This window comes from Nerophis lumbriciformis, linkage group LG15 (genome assembly GCF_033978685.3).
Source record: "Nerophis lumbriciformis linkage group LG15, RoL_Nlum_v2.1, whole genome shotgun sequence".
NCBI classification, from domain to species: Eukaryota; Metazoa; Chordata; class Actinopteri; order Syngnathiformes; family Syngnathidae; genus Nerophis; species Nerophis lumbriciformis.
The window spans coordinates 16703914-16723016 of NC_084562.2; the positions used below are offsets into that span (position 1 = coordinate 16703914).

General features: G+C 37.5%; 1 long non-coding RNA gene across 1 annotated transcript in view; it reads right to left on the minus strand.

Annotated features, from left to right (window-relative positions):
• Positions 1-14623: 14623 nt before the first annotated feature.
• Positions 14624-19103, minus strand: part of LOC133615916 (uncharacterized) — a 52430-nt gene continuing 47950 nt past the window's right edge. Inside the window, exon 3 of the long non-coding RNA XR_009816792.1 lies at positions 14624-14723. This is a non-coding gene — a long non-coding RNA (uncharacterized lncRNA). The remainder of the gene's footprint in view (positions 14724-19103) is intronic.

Genomic DNA, 19103 nt, shown 5'->3' on the forward strand with positions numbered 1-19103 from the left:
TAGGGATTTCACCATCTAAGGTCTGTAATATCAACAAAAGGTTCAGAGAATCTGGAGAAATCACTGCACGTAACATTGAATGCCCGTGACCTTGGATCCCTCAGGCGGTACTGCATCAAAAACCGACATCAGTGTGTAAAGGATATCACCACATGGGCTCAGGAACTCTTCAGAAAACCACTGTCAGTAAATACAGTTGGTCACTACATCTGTAAATGCAAGTTAAAACTCTAATATGCAAAGCCAAAGCCATTTATTAACAACACCCAGAAACGCCGCCGGCTTCGCTGGGCCCGAGCTCTTATAAGGTGGACTGATGCAAAGTGGAAAAGTGTTCTGTGGTCTGACGAGTCCCCATTTCAAATCGTTTTTGGAAACTGTGGACGTGGCGTCCTCCGGAACAAAGAAGAAAAGAACCATCCGGATTGTTATATGTGCAAAGTTCAAAAGCCAGCATCTGTGATGGTATGGGGGTGTATTAGTGCCCAAGGCATAGGTAACTTACACATCTGTGAAGGCACCATTAATGCTAAAAGGTACATACAGGTTTTGGAGCAACATATGTTGCCATCCAAGCAACGTTATCATGGACGCCCCTGCTTATTTCAGCAAGACGATGCTGAAATGATTTACTTCATAGTAAAAAAGTGCGGGTACTAGACTAGCCTGCCTGTAGTCCAGACCTGTCTCCCATTAAAAATGCGTGGCGCAATATGAAGCCTAAAATACCATAACAGAGACCCCGGACTGTTGAACAACTTAAGCTGTACATCAAGCAAGAATGGGAAATAATTCCACCTGAAAAGCTTCAAAAGTAGATCTCCTCAGTTCCCAAACGTTTACTGAGTGTTGTTAAAAGGAAAGGCCATGTAACACAGTGATAAAAATGCCCCTGTGCCAACTTTTTTTTGCAATGTGTTGCTGCCGTTAAATTCTAAGTTAATGATTATTTGCAAAAAAAAATGTTGTTTCTCAGTTCGAACATTAAATATCTTGTCTTTGCAGTATATTCAATTGAATATAAGTTGAAAAGGATTTGCAAATCATTGTATTGTGTTTTTATTTACCATTTACACAACGTGCTAACTTCACTGGTTTTGGGTTTTGTAGTTGAAACAATTGTAAAGGTGACTATATGAGTGTTATTTGGGATATAATTATGTAAAAAAATGTATTAAGAAGGCTGTAAACTGTTTGTTATGCTCCAACTATAAACATATTCGATTTATTAACAATAATCGTACTTCACCAAAATGTATTTACCACTGTATAGAGACGGCTGTACTATTAGTTTTTTTGATGCTTCCCTGAGCTGGCCTTTCATTAACAAACACAACCTCGACAAAATCCCACTAAGCACTTCGCCGCCCCTTATTATTTTTTTTTAATAGCCAAATAGTCACATGTGTCTGCCCCTTGTTGACACGATGGAGAAATTCACTGTGATCATCTCTCATCGCTCGTTATTGATTGCTGTATAATCCTGTTAAGCGGGACACCAGCTCCATCAGCGTGTGTGTTGAGGGGTAAGTTACGGGGGTTTATTCCGTCTGCTGGTCTTGTTAGCGGCTGTGTGGTGAAGAATGATGAAGGCAGGTGGTGTGACTAAAGCGAGGACAGGACCAAATTGGGCGGATGCAGTCTTTAGCGGGAGGAGGAGGAGGAGGAGATGGGACAGGGGTGTCACCAGTCGACAGGGCCGGACCCAAACAGCGCCGTGCACCACACCCACCCAACTGTTCTTCTTTCAGCGCCCTTCTGCCCATTTCACCCTCTCTCTCCACCGTTCTCTCTCTCTATTTCTTTCCTCTCCTCCTCTTTTCTTTTCTTTTCAAAAATGCATTGTTAACAAAACGGTTTACAAACCCTGGCTGGTACATTATCCACGACCGCCTCCTGTGAGATTGATTTAGGCAAATGGATTCAGAAAGAGGGGGGGGGGGGGGGGTGCGTGGAAAAAGGACGGGGAAAAGGAGAAAGCCAAAAGGGGTGTGTGGCGGCTTTACAAATCCACCACATGGACCACGTTGAATATTCCTTTTCACTCGCGTCCCGAGCAGCCATACATTAAACGCTCATTATACGGCCTTTATGCGGCGAGAGGAGCCTCCGTCTCCGAGAGGGCAAGGCGGCTAAAGACGCGCTATGATCTCCTTGCATATGCATGCATGGAGCATCTTTAGAAGCCATCGGACATGTGTGATATCGTCATGACAGAGAGCGTGCACTTTCCGGGGGACAAACCCAAGAAGAGGGCGTTTCTGCCGTCAGCTTTACTTGGGAATCAACAAGACTGCATGTTTCGAGCTGGAGAGTTCCACTTTTTTTTACAGGCTATTTACAAAAACAACTTTTGCGTTCAAATTCTCAGTCTCTTGTAGGGTTCTACGGTATACTGGTATGAGTATAGTACCGCGATACTAATTAATCATATTCGGTACTATACACCCCTGTCATCGACACGTCGTGTCATTGCTGGTTTTACGAGTAAAGGAGCATGTTCGGCAGCTCACAATCACAGAGTACAGAGTAGTCAATATTTTTTGGCATCACATCTTCTTTGTTTTTAAAAAAAAATGTATATTATGTTGATAAACTCGTCCCCTTTATTTAGAAAAGTACCGAAAAGTATCAAAATAATTTTAGTACCGGTACCAAAATTTTGGTATCGTTACACTAGTCGATACTATAGTATTACATATATATTATGTTTATAAACTCAGTAAATATGTCCCTGGACACATGAGGACTTTGAATATGACCAATGTATGATCCTGTAACGACTTGGTATCGGATTGATAACCAAATTTGTGGTATCATCCAAAACTAATGTAAAGTATCAAACAACAGAAGAATAAGTGATTATTACATTTTAACAAAAGAGAAAGTAAGCAGATACGAACAGTAAATGAACAAGTAGATTAATAATTAATTTTGTACCACTTGTCCTTAATAATTTTGACAAAATAATAGAATGGAAAATGACACAATATGTTACTGTATATGTCAGCAGCTAAATTAGGAGCCTTTGTTTGCTTACTTACTAATAAAAGACAAGTTGTCTTGTATGTTCACTATTTTAATTAAGCACAAACTTGCAATAAGAAACATATGTTTAATGTACCCTAAGATTTTTTGTTAAAATAAAGCCAATAATGCAATTTTTTTGTGGTGCCCTTTATTTAGAAAAGTACCGAAAAGTACGGAAAAGTTTCGAAAGAATTTTAGTACCTGTACCACAATATTGGTATCGTTACAACACTACCCAGGACACATGAGGACTTTGAATATGACCAATGTATGATCCTGTAACGACTTGGTATCGGATTGATACCCAAATTTGTGGTATCATCCAAAACTAATGTAAAGTATCAAACAACAGAAGAATAAGTGATTATTACATTTTAACAGAAGTGTAGATAGAACATGTTAAAAGAGAAAGTAAGCCGATATTAACAGTAAATGAACAAGTAGATTAATAATTCATTTTCTGCCACTTGTCCTTAATAATGTTGACAAAATAATAGAATGATAAATGACACAATATGTTACTGCATATGTCAGCAGCTAAATTAGGAGCCTTTGTTTGCTTACTTACTACTAAAAGACAAGTTCACTATTTTATTTAAGGACAAACTTGCAATAAGAAACATATGTTTAATGTACCGTAATATTTTTTGTTAAAATAAAGCCAATAATGCCATTTTTGTGGTCCCCTTTATTTAGAAAAGTACCGAAAAGTATTGAAAAGTATCGAAATTTTGGTACAGGTACCAAAATATTGGTATCGGGACAACACTACTCCCTTGACACTTTTCCAACCACACTATATTATTTCACAATCCGGGCCTCCTTTTCGCGACAATGGCTTCTTTTTCCTAGAGGTGTGTGCGCGAGGGGATGGGGGGGCAAAGGTTGAACCGGGCATCCCATCATGATAAATCACTGCTTAATGAGGAGTCTATTGTGTCTTCACATATTGTGTCGCTCTCCTCGCCCTCCCCTCCGGCCGCCACCTCCTCCTTGTGTCCCTTAGAGCGCTACCTTTGGGTTGTTAAGCTGACACAGATAATGAACTGGCCGCTTTGAACTGTCGCCACAATATTGACTGGTTGCACACAGCAGATGTCTCCCTGGCAGAAAGCAACTGGTAAAAGCACATTAGGTTAACAAAGAGAGCTTTGCTTTGCAGGGGTGGAGACTTGAGAGGAGGTGGCAGTGGGTTCGTGTGGGTGTGCTGTTGCGGGGGGGGGCAGAGGGCAAGCTTCAGAGTTGACAGATCTGGGGGATTATATCAAAACAACACTTTTGCCGATTACGGGACGGAGAAGTGACGGATACACGTTTTTGATGAGAACGTGATTGTTTTCATGGTCTTTTGTACCAGCGTGGCTTGATTGCTGCAGTCCACGGTTTGAACTTTACATTTTTTTTTCTGTAAATTTGCATTATCGGAACTATTATTGATAACATAAGTGGGGGTTAAGGATGAACCCTGAACAACTCATAGACTAATGTAATCCCGATACCAATATTTTGGTACCGGTACCAAAATTATTTCGGTACTTTTCTAAATAAAGGGGACCACAAAAAATTGCATTATTGGCTTTATTTTAGTAGAAGCATTTAAGTCCCATCTTAAAACTCATTTGTATACTCTAGCCTTTAAATAGACCCCCCTTTTAGACCAGTTGATCTGCCATTTCTTTTCTTTTCTGCTCTGCCCCCCTCTCCCTTGTGGTGGTGGTGGGGGGGGGGGGGGGGGCACAGGTTCGGTGGCCACGGATGAAGCACTGGCTGTCCAAAGTCGGGACCTGGGGTGGACCGCTCGCCTGTGCATCGGTTGGACACATCTCTGCGCTGCTGACCTCTCTCCGCTCGGGATGGTCTCCTGCTGGCCCCACTATGGACTGGACTCTTACTATTATGTTAGATCCACTATGGACTGGACTCTCACTATTATGTTAGATCCACTATGGACTGGACTCTCACTATTATGTTAGATCCACTATGGACTGGACTCTCACTCTTATGTTAGATCCACTATGGACTGGACTCTTACTATTATGTTAGATCCACTATGGACTGGACTCTCACAATATTATGCTAGATCTACTCGACGTCCATTGCACTGGTCGCCCTGGAGGGGGGGGGGGGGGGGGGGGTGTCCCCACATATGTGGTCCTCTCCAAGGTTTCTCATTGTCCCATTGGGTTGAGTTTTTCCTTGCCCTGATGTGGGATCTGAACCGAGGATGTCGTTGTGGCTTGTGCAGCCCTTTGAGACACTTGTGATTTAGGGCTATATAAATAAACATTGATTGATTGATTGATTGATTTTAACAAAAAATCTTAGGGTACATTAAACATATGTTTCTTATTGCAAGTTTGTCCTTAAATAAAATAGTGAACATACAAGACAACTTGTCTTTTATTAGTAAAAGCAAACAAAGGCTCCTAATTTAGCTGCTGACATATGCAGTAACATATTGTGTCATTTTCCATTCTATTATTTTGTCAAAATTATTAAGGACAAGTGGTAGAAAACGAATTATTAATCTACTTGTTCATTTACTGTTAATATCTGCTTACTTTCTCTTTTAACATGTTCTATCTACACTTCTGTTAAAATGCAATAATCACTTATTCTTCTGTTGTTAGATAGTTTACATTAGTTTTGGATGATACCACAAATTTGGGTATCAATCCGATACCAAGTCGTTACATATATATAAACGAACACCATAAAACAACGCCGGCAGACACCAAAATCAACTGAATTTGTTTTAATCAGCCTCTAAAGCAGTGGTTCTTAACCTGGGTTGGATCGAACCCTAGGGGTTCGGTGAGTCGGCCTCAGGGGTTCGGCAGGACCTCCGCCGCGGAGGTCGAGACACACCCGGCTTATCGTGTAAATAAAAACTTCTCCCTATCGGCTTATTATGGATACGGCAATAGCAGAAGTCACACTGATTTGCAGGTGTGTAATTTGTTGTGAGTTCATGCACTGTGTTGGTTTTGTTCTTTGAACAAGGTGATGTTCATGCATGGTTCATGTTGTGCACCGGTAAAAAAACACATAACTTTGTCTTGAATTTGAAAAAATATGTATATATTTTTCACTAAAGAAGGGTTCGGTGAATGCGCATATGAAACTGGTAGGGTTCGGTACCTCCAACAAGGTTAAGAACCACTGCCCTAAAGTCTTCCAGCAGCTATAAAATGATAAAATGATATTGCTGAATAGCAGATCTAATATTTTTTTTTCTGACAGTCCAAAGATGTTGACGCACAAATGTACAAGACAGATGATTCACTCTCAATCGTCTTTCGGTGAAGCGCAATCTCCTCCTTTCTCACAGCCATTTGTGCGTAACAGCCCTTGTAACATACGCCGAGTTAACTTTCGGTTTTGATCCCCGCCAAGGCGTGGCTGCAAGACGGACAAAAGCACAACAGAGGAGCGACCAATTTAGAGAAGACATTACTCAAGCAAACTCACAATTTATTTAGTAGATATTTTTAAACAGTACTTACATGACAAGTGACAGTACTACAGCTTGTACTTATTATTGTAAATTCCCCAAGTATAGCTGTGTTGTTTTGCTACAGGAACTGAGTCAATTATTTAAATCGGGCTCTTTAATGGGCAGCTAGATGGTCTGCGGGTGTCACTGTTTACTGAGCCGCCCTATCTGTTCACGCCTGCTCAAAAATAACGTCATAGTCGTTAAAATATTACAAAAAACAAAACAAAATAACTTACGTGCATTCAAAAAAAAAGCTAAAAACAGACAATAGTATGTATTTAAATACAAAACGTACACAACAAAGAGTATTATTATTAGTTAATTATTTAAAAATTATTCAAAACTTTAGGTTTTTCCCATTATATTTAATATTTTTGCTCTTTTTCTTACATTTTACTGTTGTTTTTGTTTTATTTTATTTCAACAATATGCTGCAGGCCAAAAAAACAACAACAAAAAAAAACTCCAAAATGGCCACACTGTGCTTTAAATGATTAGGAACAAATGATATTTTCATATATTTTATTCTTAGGAGTTATTATGTATGATTAAAGTATATAAACAAGCTAAATCAAGTTTTGTATTGACTTTAATGTCTGCTCTTTAATGGGCCAAAAAAAACCTCACAAATGGCCACACTTTGCTTTAAATTATTCGGAACAAATGATATTTTATTCTTAGGAGTTATTATGTATGATCAAAGTATATAGACAAGCTAAATCAAGTTTTGCATTGACTTTAATGGGTCATTATCAATAAAGCATGTACTTCACGTGCTCCATACATGATCTCAATTGCAATTTAGCAGCGATAGATTCATCCTTTTTTCGAAATGAACGTCCCACCCCCCCAAAAAAAATGTTTTCATTTTCACTTTCACTCGGGGCCATTGTTGTGTCAGCAAATGTGACGCGGCCGGTGAGGCGACAAGTTTCTTTCTGGCAGAGGGACGGGTGTCTAATGGGTCAATAATAAACCGTGACTAAACGGCTCCCTGAGGGGCAGCTTGGCCAGACATACGCTCGCAGAAAGCAGCAGAAAGGTATGAGCCACCAACACTGATTACCATATAATTGCGGGCCATTGTAATTGACATGGAGAATTAGTAGCCCCGCTAGGTGGCTAACTGGCCTTTTATTCTGCCTCTGACTGGACAAAAACACACAGACGTACACAACTCTTAGCGCATATGCCGAAGCACCATGCACACACAGTTATCCTTATACGACCACTTTGAAGTATCAATTTGAGAACATTTAAGCAATTTGATAAATGCCTTGTGTTTATTATGTATAGCAAAAGAAAATGCAGTGTTTACCATGAATTAAGTTGAAAAACTTATTCGGGTGTTACTATTTAGTGGTCAATTGTACGGAATATGTACTCTACTGTGCAATCTACTAATAAAAGTTTCAATCAATCAATCAAAAGTCAAATTCGGACCTTGAATCTAAATAATGAAAACCTCTTCGATTTTGAATCTCAACGTTTCAGTGATCGTACACACGGGATAATCTTCCATAGCTTTGAAAAACAGACCGCTTTTATCCACAGGGAACGACTCCTTGTCTGCTGGTTTTTGAAGCATGGAACAATTTGACTTGGTTTTTGGCAAAGAGCTGGCGGAGGTTAACAAGACCCCGTCGCCACGGAGTCCCTTCACCCCCACGTGTGGATAAACGATCACTTCCCGACGTGCCTCGCGTTGAATAAATCTCCTTTCATCGGTTCACTCTTTCGCTTTCTTGCCTGACTGGCTCTTTTCTAAAACGGTGGAGAAAGTCAGAGGGAGAATTTTTCTTTTTCTTTTTTGCTTCTTTAGAGCTTTTTTTTTGTGTGTCATGATGGCTGAGTGAGCGTCCATTATAGAAGGCCCAGACCACCACTGGATGACCCTGCTAGGAGTGACAAAACCCAATTGGTCACGGCCGCCAGCAGCTAATGGGCCAGAGAGGAATAGCCCTGGGTGGGTAATGACTGTATTCTCAGTCTTTCTCTTTCCGCCCTTCCGTTGCCCTCGTACCCCCCACCTTACCCCTATGGCCACCAGCCCGTGCCCTGCCTGCATCTCTGCACGACCTCCCCGCGTGCCTCCCTTTGGCCTTAAGTGTCATTTACACTACACGTTCACAAGGCTATTTGTCACAGCGTCTGCGTGGCCCACTTGACAACAGACGCTGAAGACAGATCAGGCAATCCTGAGACCATATGCTTCAATGAGTCATGGTCCTTCTTTCCCTGTCCTACACTGCCAACTGAAATTAGGACTTCACCTTAATGTACTAAATAGACATATAAACGAAAAAAAAAACAAGTCATCAGTCTTAAGTTGCTATAAACACAGGACAAATAGAATTTTACAGCTATTTGCCTTTTTTGTCTGCTTCATTTTGGGAATTTTGATATCATATGTAATAGGGCTGCAATAAAGAATAAATTCACATCCGAATGGCAATTGCTATTCATTCCGATTCTAAATCGATTCATAATTTCCAAACATCGCTAAAAAAATTATATATATATAGTATATATATATATATATATATCTATACACACACATATATACATATACACACGTATATACACACACATATATATATATATATATACATATATATATATATATATACACATATACAGTATATATATATATATATATATATATATATATATATATATATATATATATATATAAATATATATATACATATATTTATATATATATATACATATATATGTATGTATATATAAATATATATATATATACACACACATACTTATACATATATATACACACTCATATATACATACACACACGTATATATACACACATATATATAAACACATATATATACACACACACATATATATATATATATACCTACAGTATATATATAAATATACACACACATATATATATACACACATATATAAATATATATACAACACACATATATACATATACATAAACACATATACATATATATATACACACACATATCTACATATATATATACATATATACACACACACATATATACATATATAAGCACACACACATATACATATATGTATATATATACATATATATATATATATATATATATATATATATATATATATATATATATATATATGTGTGTGTGTGTGTATATTTATGTGTATGTATATATATATATATATATATATGTGTGTGTGTGTATATTTATGTGTATATATATATATATATATATATATATATATATATATATATATATATATATATATATACACATACACATAAATATACACACACACACACACATATATATATATATATATATATATATATATATATATATAAATATATATATATATATATATATATATATATATATATATATATACACATACACATAAATATACACACACACACACACATATATATATATATATATATATATATATATATATATATATATATATATATATATATATATATATATATATATATATATATATATATATATTAGGGCTGTGAATCTTTGGGTGTCCCACGATTCGATTCAATATCGATTCTTGGGTCACGATTCGATTCAAAATCGATTTTTTTTTTCAATTCAACACGATTCTCGATTCAAAAAGGTTTTTTTTCCCGATTCAAAACGATTCTATATTCATTCAATACATAGGATTTCAGCAGGATCTACCTCAGTCTGCTGACATGCAAGCAGAGTACCGTAGTAGATTTTTGTAAAAAGCTTTTATAATTGTAAAGGACAATGTTTTATCAACTGATTGCAATAATGTAAATTTGTTTTAACTATTAAATGAACCAAAAATATGACTTATTTTATCTTTGTGAAAATATTGGACACAGTGTGTTGTCAAGCTTATGAGATGCGATGCAAGTGTAAGCCACTGTGACACTATTGTTCTTTTTTTTTTTTTTATAAATGTCTAATGATAATGTCAATGAGGGATTTTTAATCACTGCTGTGTTGAAATTGTAACTAATATTGATACTGTTGTTGATAATATACATTTTTGTTTCACTACTTTTGGTTTGTTCTGTGTCGTGTTTGTGTCTCCTCTCAATTGCTCTGTTTATTGCAGTTCTGAGTGTGGCTGGGTCGGGTTTGGTTTTGGAATTGGATTGCATTGTTATGGTATTGCTGTGTATTATTTTGTTGGATTGATTAATTTAAAAAATAAAAATAAAAAAATAAAAAAAATAATTAAAATATTATTAAAAAATCACAGTGGAAGAGGGGTTAGTGCATCTGCCTCACAATACGAAGGTCCTGAGTAGTCTTGGGTTCAATCCCGGGCTCGGGATCTTTCTGTGTGGAGTTTGCATGTCCTCCCCGTGACTGCGTGGGTTCCCTCCGGGTACTCCGGCTTCCTCCCACTTCCAAAGACATGCACCTGGGGATAAGTTGATTGGCAACACTAAATTGGCCCTAGTGTGTGGATGTGAGTGTGAATGTTGTCTGTCTATCTGTGTTGGCCCTGCGATGAGGTGGCGACTTGTCCAGGGTGTACACCGCCTTCCGCCCGATTGTAGCTGAGATAGGCTCCAGCGCCCCCCGCGACCCCAAAGGGAATAAGCGGTAGAAAATGGATGGATGGATTTAAAAAAAAAAGAGAATCGATTCTGAATCGCACAACGTGAGAATCGCGATTCGAATTCGAATCGATTTTTTCCCACACCCCTAATATATGTATATATACAGGTAAAAGCCAGTAAATTAGAATATTTTGAAAAACTTGATTTATTTCAGTAATTGCATTCAAAAGGTGTAACTTGTACATTATATTTATTCATTGCACACAGACTGATGCATTCAAATGTTTATTTCATTTAATTTTGATGATTTGAAGTGGCAACAAATGAAAATCCAAAATTCCGTGTGTCACAAAATTAGAATATTACTTAAGGCTAATACAAAAAAGGGATTTTTAGAAATGTTGGCCAACTGAAAAGTATGAAAATGAAAAATATGAGCATGTACAATACTCAATACTTGGTTGGAGCTCCTTTTGCCTCAATTACTGCGTTAATGCGGCGTGGCATGGAGTCGAAGAGTTTCTGGCACTGCTCAGGTGTTATGAGAGCCCAGGTTGCTCTGATAGTGGCCTTCAACTCTTCTGCATTTTTGGGTCTGGCATTCTGCATCTTCCTTTTCACAATACCCCACAGATTTTCTATGGGGCTAAGGTCAGGGGAGTTGGCGGGCCAATTTAGAACATCTCCATAGAGCAGGTCAGCAGCAGGAAGCATGAAGTGCTCTAAAACTTGCTGGTAGACGGCTGCGTTGACCCTGGATCTCAGGAAACAGAGTGGACCGACACCAGCAGATGACATGGCACCCCAAACCATCACTGATGGTGGAAACTTTACACTAGACTTCAGGCAACGTGGATCCTGTGCCTCTCCTGTCTTCCTCCAGACTCTGGGACCTCGATTTCCAAAGGAAATGCAAAATTTGCATGGTTGGGTGATGGTTTGGGGTGCCATGTCATCTGCTGGTGTCGGTCCACTCTGTTTCCTGAGATCCAGGGTCAACGCAGCCGTCTACCAGCAAGTTTTAGAGCACTTTATGCTTCCTGCTGCTGACCTGCTCTATGGAGATGGAGATTTCAAGTTCCAACAGGACTTGGCGCCTGCACACAGCGCAAAATCTACCCGTGCCTGGTTTACGGACCATGGTATTTCTGTTCTAAATTGGCCCGCCAACTCCCCTGACCTTAGCCCCATAGAAAATCTGTGGGGTATTGTGAAAAGGAAGATGCAGAATGCCAGACCCAAAAACGCAGAAGAGTTGAAGGCCACTATCAGAGCAACCTGGGCTCTCATAACACCTGAGCAGTGCCAGAAACTCATCGACTCCATGCCACGCCGCATTAACGCAGTAATTGAGGCAAAAGGAGCTCCAACCAAGTATTGAGTATTGTACATGCTCATATTTTTCATTTTCATACTTTTCAGTTGGCCAACATTTCTAAAAATCCCTTTTTTGTATTAGCCTTAAGTAATATTCTAATTTTGTGACACACGGAATTTTGGATTTTCTTTTGTTGCCACTTCAAATCATCAAAATTAAATGAAATAAACATTTGAATGCATCAGTCTGTGTGCAATGAATAAATATAATGTACAAGTTACACCTTTTGAATGCAATTACTGAAATAAATCAAGTTTTTCAAAATATTCTAATTTACTGGCTTTTACCTGTATATATATATATATATATATATATATATGTATATATAAATATAAATATATATATATATATATATATATATATATATATATATATATATATATATATATATATATATATATATGTATATATAAACATAAATATATATATATATATATATATATATATATATATATATATATATATATATATATATATATATATATATATATATATATATATATATATATATATATATATATATATGTCTTAATAAGGTTATCCAAAAAATAGTGCTCGATACCGTAGTAGAGCGCAATATATGTATGTGTGGGAAAAAATCACAAGACTATTTCATCTCTACAGGCCTGTTTCATGAGGGGGGGTACCCTCAATCGTCAGGAGATTTTTTTCTTTTTTTTTTTTTCTTTTTTTTTTTTTCTCCTGACGATTGAGGGTAACCCCCCCTCATGAAACAGGCCTGTAGAGATGAAATAGTCTTGTGATTTTTTCCCACACATACATATATATATATATATATATATATATATATATATATATATATATATATATATATACATACATAATAGGGGGGTAACGGTACACAAAAATTTCGGTCCGGCACGTACCTCAGTTTAGAGGTCACGGTTTGGTTCATTTTCGGTACAGTAAGAAAACAACAAAATAACATTTTTTGGGTTATTTATTTACCAAATTTGCAAAATCTTTCACCAAAAATATTTTTCTTAGTGGAATATTTGATGTGAAGAAATCGGAACCTTGGATAGGTCAATAATTCATAATAACATTGATTTTGATTCAATATTATGTTTTGAGCAATGACAGTTTGAAAGAGAAAAAAAAACAGCTTTGTTTTATTAGTCAACATTGCAACTTTTTCTAAATTACATTTAACCTTTTTTTATTTCACTTTTGTTATGTTTTTGTTTATTTTAATAGTATTTTTAGATTGTACCGTGGGCCTTTAAAACATTAGCTGTGGGCCGCAAATGGCCTCCGGGGCACACTTTTGACACCCCTGCTATAGATAATAAAAAATTAAATCTGATAAATCTATGGATAAAAAGCAGAGCCTGGCGACGCATGCGCGTTTATCATAACTCTCTCACTCTCTCTGTCTCTGCCCCTCCCTCACCAATGCTGCTGCGCGCACAATTTGTTTTGTTTTTAACCCCTTCTTAACCGTGAACGTACATTGAAAATACACGCAACCCTAACTCAAAATGCCGGACATTTGAGGCATTTAAGAAACTCCGCCCTGACAGCTCCGCAAAAGAGGACATTACCGTTACACCCCTAATACATACAGTACAGGCCAAAAGTTGCACCCCCCGCGACCCCAAAAGGGAAAAGCGGTAGGAAATGGATGGATATATACACACGCATATACACACAAATATATACGTATATAGACACGTACGTATACATATATACACGTATGTATACATATATAAATGTAAATGCATATATATATATATATACACATATATATGCATATATAGATGCATATACATATACATGTATATATATATATATATATATATATATATATAAACACACACACACATATATACTGTGTGTGTATATATATATACACAGTATATATATATATATATATATTTTTTTTTAAATTTTGTATTATTATTATTTTATTTATTTATTTATTTTAAGTTACATTTGCCGCAAAAACGTTTTTAGTGCTCTCAGTATTGCAACCAGTTTTTCACTTTTTTACTCATTGTTTATCGTCTATCTGCATAATTTGTGTCAATCTATGGTAATCCTTCAGTCATAAAATGTAACTTCACGTTAGAGAAGTTCAATTCTTGGCCAGACGATGTACTTTTACTTACTGAAACCATAGTCGGTGACAAGCTTTGTACTGGTTGGGGATGCTGGCGGCGGATGAGGTGGCAGCAGATAGAAGGGTGGATGGAGCAGAAAGGAGGTGGTGTTGGTGGGGAGGTCACAGCAGCTCCATTGAAGGCCTAAGACAACACCACACAGAATGATAGACTCCTCAGGATTGTTTGTGCCTCATGGGCCTTTCTCCCTCCTGTCTCCCTCAATGGCACCCTTAACCGCACATGAGAGCCTCTCACAGGTACCAGTGTGTGTGTGTGTGTGTGTGTGTGTGTGTGTGTGTGTGTGTGCTGGATGGGTGGAGGTCGGGTTGTATTTTAGAGATAAAGCCTCCTAGTCCTATGCTTGATTGCCCCGCTATAGACACTCTCTCAGTGACTCTGAAAGGCTCCCTTAGACACCAGTGAATAAACTCTTACCCTTACGCTTCCATACATCACCCGGCTCCTCTGGCAGTTCCTCCCCCTCTTCTCTCACTTTGAATTTTCCACAGAGTTGAGCACAAGCCTTCAAAACGTCTTGCCTCCCCGAAAAAAAAAAAAAAAAAAAAGTCCCCACACTTCTTTTGCAAGTCTTTTCGCTAAATCCTTTTCATGCTCACAAATTCATGACTCACAAAATGCTACATTTCCATATTGCCCGGTGGCTATTGGAGAGATGTTTCTGCTGTTATTCACATTTTAACGCAGTCAGACATATATAAAAATGTATATCTAATTTCCATGGTTACTTAAAATAATGTTTTCAAGTAGAAACTCCAACTTCTGTAGGAACATGGAGTTGTAGCGTGATACTAAAAGTCCACATTGAACCGAAAGGGACTAACTTTTTTTTTTAGACAATATCCTACTAAGGACAAGAAAAGCAGTCTGTCAGTTTACTTCCTTCCAGTTGACATGTAAAAGAGATGCTGACACGGCGACATTTTTTTAAATTGACAGGCTAACCATTAGCCTGCTTCTCTAAAGGACTTATTTTGCAACGCTGTGACTTCTGTCAGCAGTTTCCCGGCTTAGGGAAGGATCTGTTTTCTTTCTTGTGTCCCGACAGGATCAAACTGCTGAGCAGTAGGAAGTCATTAGTAAATTAGTACTTCAGGCACACGGCCTCTTTTCAAACATTATGTTCTATGTTGATTTAATAAAAAAATAAATAAAAATAAAATAAAAAAATAAAAAATTATAATAATAATAAAAAAAAAACATTATGTTCTCTCATATGATCGGTTTTAAGTCACTATTACAAACTTGACAGATTGATACAAAAAATTCCAAACCGGAATAATACAAATAAAGTGTGACGGTTTTGTAGGATTTAAGGACTAATATGTAGCTATCGGATATAGACATCGGTCCGATATTAGCGGAAAATACACTTTGTAGGGCGCAACGACTGAAACGACGAAGACACCATAAACTATACAGTCCTGCCATCTGGATTTTGAAACTGTAATTGCAACTTAATGTCATACTTGCGAATGAACATTTAGAAATGTAATAATGAAACATAAGAACTGGACAGCTCTATCACAATCAGCTAATTTGTAACTGTTGCAACAAAAAATTGATTTCATTACCAAAAAAAAATATATATATTTATTAACTCTTCCAAAAGTACCGAAATTTGGTGCCGTTGAGTACCGTTATCGATTCCCGGGGGGGGCGTGCGTGGTTGGGGGCGTGGTTAAGAGGGGAGGAGTATATTTACAGCTAGAATTCACCAAGTGAAGTATTTCATATATATACATAAGAAATACTTGACTTTCAGAGTGAATTCTAGCTATATATATATATATATATATATATATATATATATATATATATATATATATATATATATATATGTACACACATATATATATATATATATATATATATATATTTATTTTATTATATATATATATAAATGAAATAAATACTTGAATTTCAGTGTTCATTTATTTACACATATACACACACATAACACTCATCTACTCATTGTTGAGTTAAGGGTTGAATTGTCCATCCTTGTTCTATTCTCTGTCACTATTTTTCTAACCATGCTGAACACCCTCTCTGATGATGCATTCTGCTTCGTCTCCTTGTTGTGTGCGCAGTTGTGCACTGCACTCTCTAAAAGCCGTAGATGTTATTGTCATATATGCATGTACAGTAGATGGCATTGCTGTTTACGGCAGACAAACTGCTTTACGGTAGACGAAAACGTGACTGCTGTTGTTGTGTGTTGTTGCCGCGCTGGGAGGACGTTAATGAAACTGCCTAACAATAAACCCACATAAGAAACCAAGAACTCGCCCTCGATCATTCTACAGTTATAACGTGATTGGGCAGGCACGTTGTTTGTATTGTGGGAAAGCGGACGTGAAAACAGGCTGTCGACACGTCACTCAGGTCCGCATGGAGCTGGAGGGGGCGTGGCCTCCAGCTCCGCCTGAATTTCGGGAGATTTTCGGGAGAAAATTTGTCCCGGGACGTTTTCGGGAGAGGCGCTGAATTTCGGAAGTCTCTCGGAAAATCCGGGAGGGTTGGCAAGTATGACTTTAGGTACCTGGAACCTCCAGTTCCTGGAACTATAAGTTACTGTGGAAGTGTGTGGTTTGCATTTCCATCACATTTCACAGTTCAGGGTGATGACTTATGGAAGATTGGTTTAGTATATTTCTACACTGATACCATGTAAATGAACAGACAATATAAGGTGAGAGTTCCTTTACTAAAAGGTAAGTACCGTATTTTTCGGACTATAAGTCGCAGTTTTTTTCATAGTTTGGCCGGGCTCCAGTGCGATTTATATATGTTTTTTTCCTTCTTTATTATGCATTTTCGGCAGGTGCGACTTATACTCCGGTGCGACTTATACTCCGAAAGATACGGTAAATGAAATACAAAGCAATAATATACAAAACGATATGATTTAAAAAATAAAGCATGAAGGTTTTGTAGGATTTAAGGACTAATGTGTGGCTATCAGAAGTGTCCCGATCGAATATTGGCATCGGTCCGATACAAGCGGGAAAAAACACTTTATAGGGCGCAACAACTGAAACGACGAACTATACAGTACTGCCATCTGACGTCTGGAACTTGAAACTGTAATTGCAACTTAATGCCATACTTGCGAATGAACACTCAGAAATATTATAATGAAACATAACAACTGGACAACAGTTATCACAATCGGCTAATTTTTAAATGTTGCAATAAAAAATGTATTTCATTAACAACAAAATATATATATTTTTTTATTAACACTCACAAAAGTACCGAAAATTGGCGCCGTTGAGTACTGTTATCGATTCCCAGGTACCGGTTCAAATGTGAACGGCACCCATCCCTAGCCCTTTTCCACCAAAAGTTCAGGAACTTTAGGTACCTGGAACCTCCAGTTCCTGGAACTATACTTTACTGTGGAAGTGTGTGGTTTGCGTTTCCATCATATTTCACAGTTCAGGGTGATGACTTATGGAAGATTGGTTTAGTATATTTCTACACTGATACCATGTAAATGAACAGACAATATAAGGTGAGAGTTCCTTTACTAAAAAGGTAAGTAAATGAAATACAAAGCAATAATATACAAAACGATATGATTTAAAAAATAAAGTGTGAAGGTTTTGTAGGATTTAAGGACTAATGTGTAGCTATCAGGAGTGTCCCGATCGGATATTGACATCGGTCCGATATCGGCAGAAAAAAACACTTTGTAGGGCGCAACGACTGAAACGACGAACACACCATAAACTATACAGTACTGCCATCTGAGGTCTGGAACTTGAAACTGTAATTGCAACTTAATGCCATACTTGCGAATGAATATTCATAAATGTTGTAATGAAACATAACAACTAGACAATAGTAGCATTTCAGGCTGGCCACTCTGGAAACATTCTGTAGGAAACGCTCCCCACCCACACTGCTTGGAGCCTGGTCTGAGCTGCTGTGACTTAGATTATCATAGTAACTAATTAGATTACCATGGTAACTAATTAGATAACCATAGTAACTAATTAGATGACCATAGTAACTAGTATATCATGCAAAGGCGCAGATTCCAACCATTGAAATACCTTGTATAGTTCAAGACTTAAGCTCATTAGAAAACATCAATGCACATCATAATGGCAGCTACAGCTTCCATCTTAAAGAGCTAAAAAAATTATTTGGGAATGTCCGGCGGGCCAGATTGAAAAGCTTAACGGGCCTTAACTTGCCCAGGTCTGCTTTAGCCTTTAAAGGCCTACTGAAACCCACTACTACCGACCACGCAGTCTGATAGTTTATATATCAATGATGAAATGTTAACACGGCCGGGTTAGTTTACTAAAGTGCAATTTTAAATTTTGCGCGAAATATCCTGCTGAAAACGTATCGGTATGATGACATCAGCGCGTAACGTCGCGGATTGTGGAGGACATTTTGAGACAGCATGATGGCAAGCTATTAAGTCGTCTGTTTCATCGCAAAATTCCGCAGTATTCTGCACATCTGTGTTGGTGAATCTTTTGC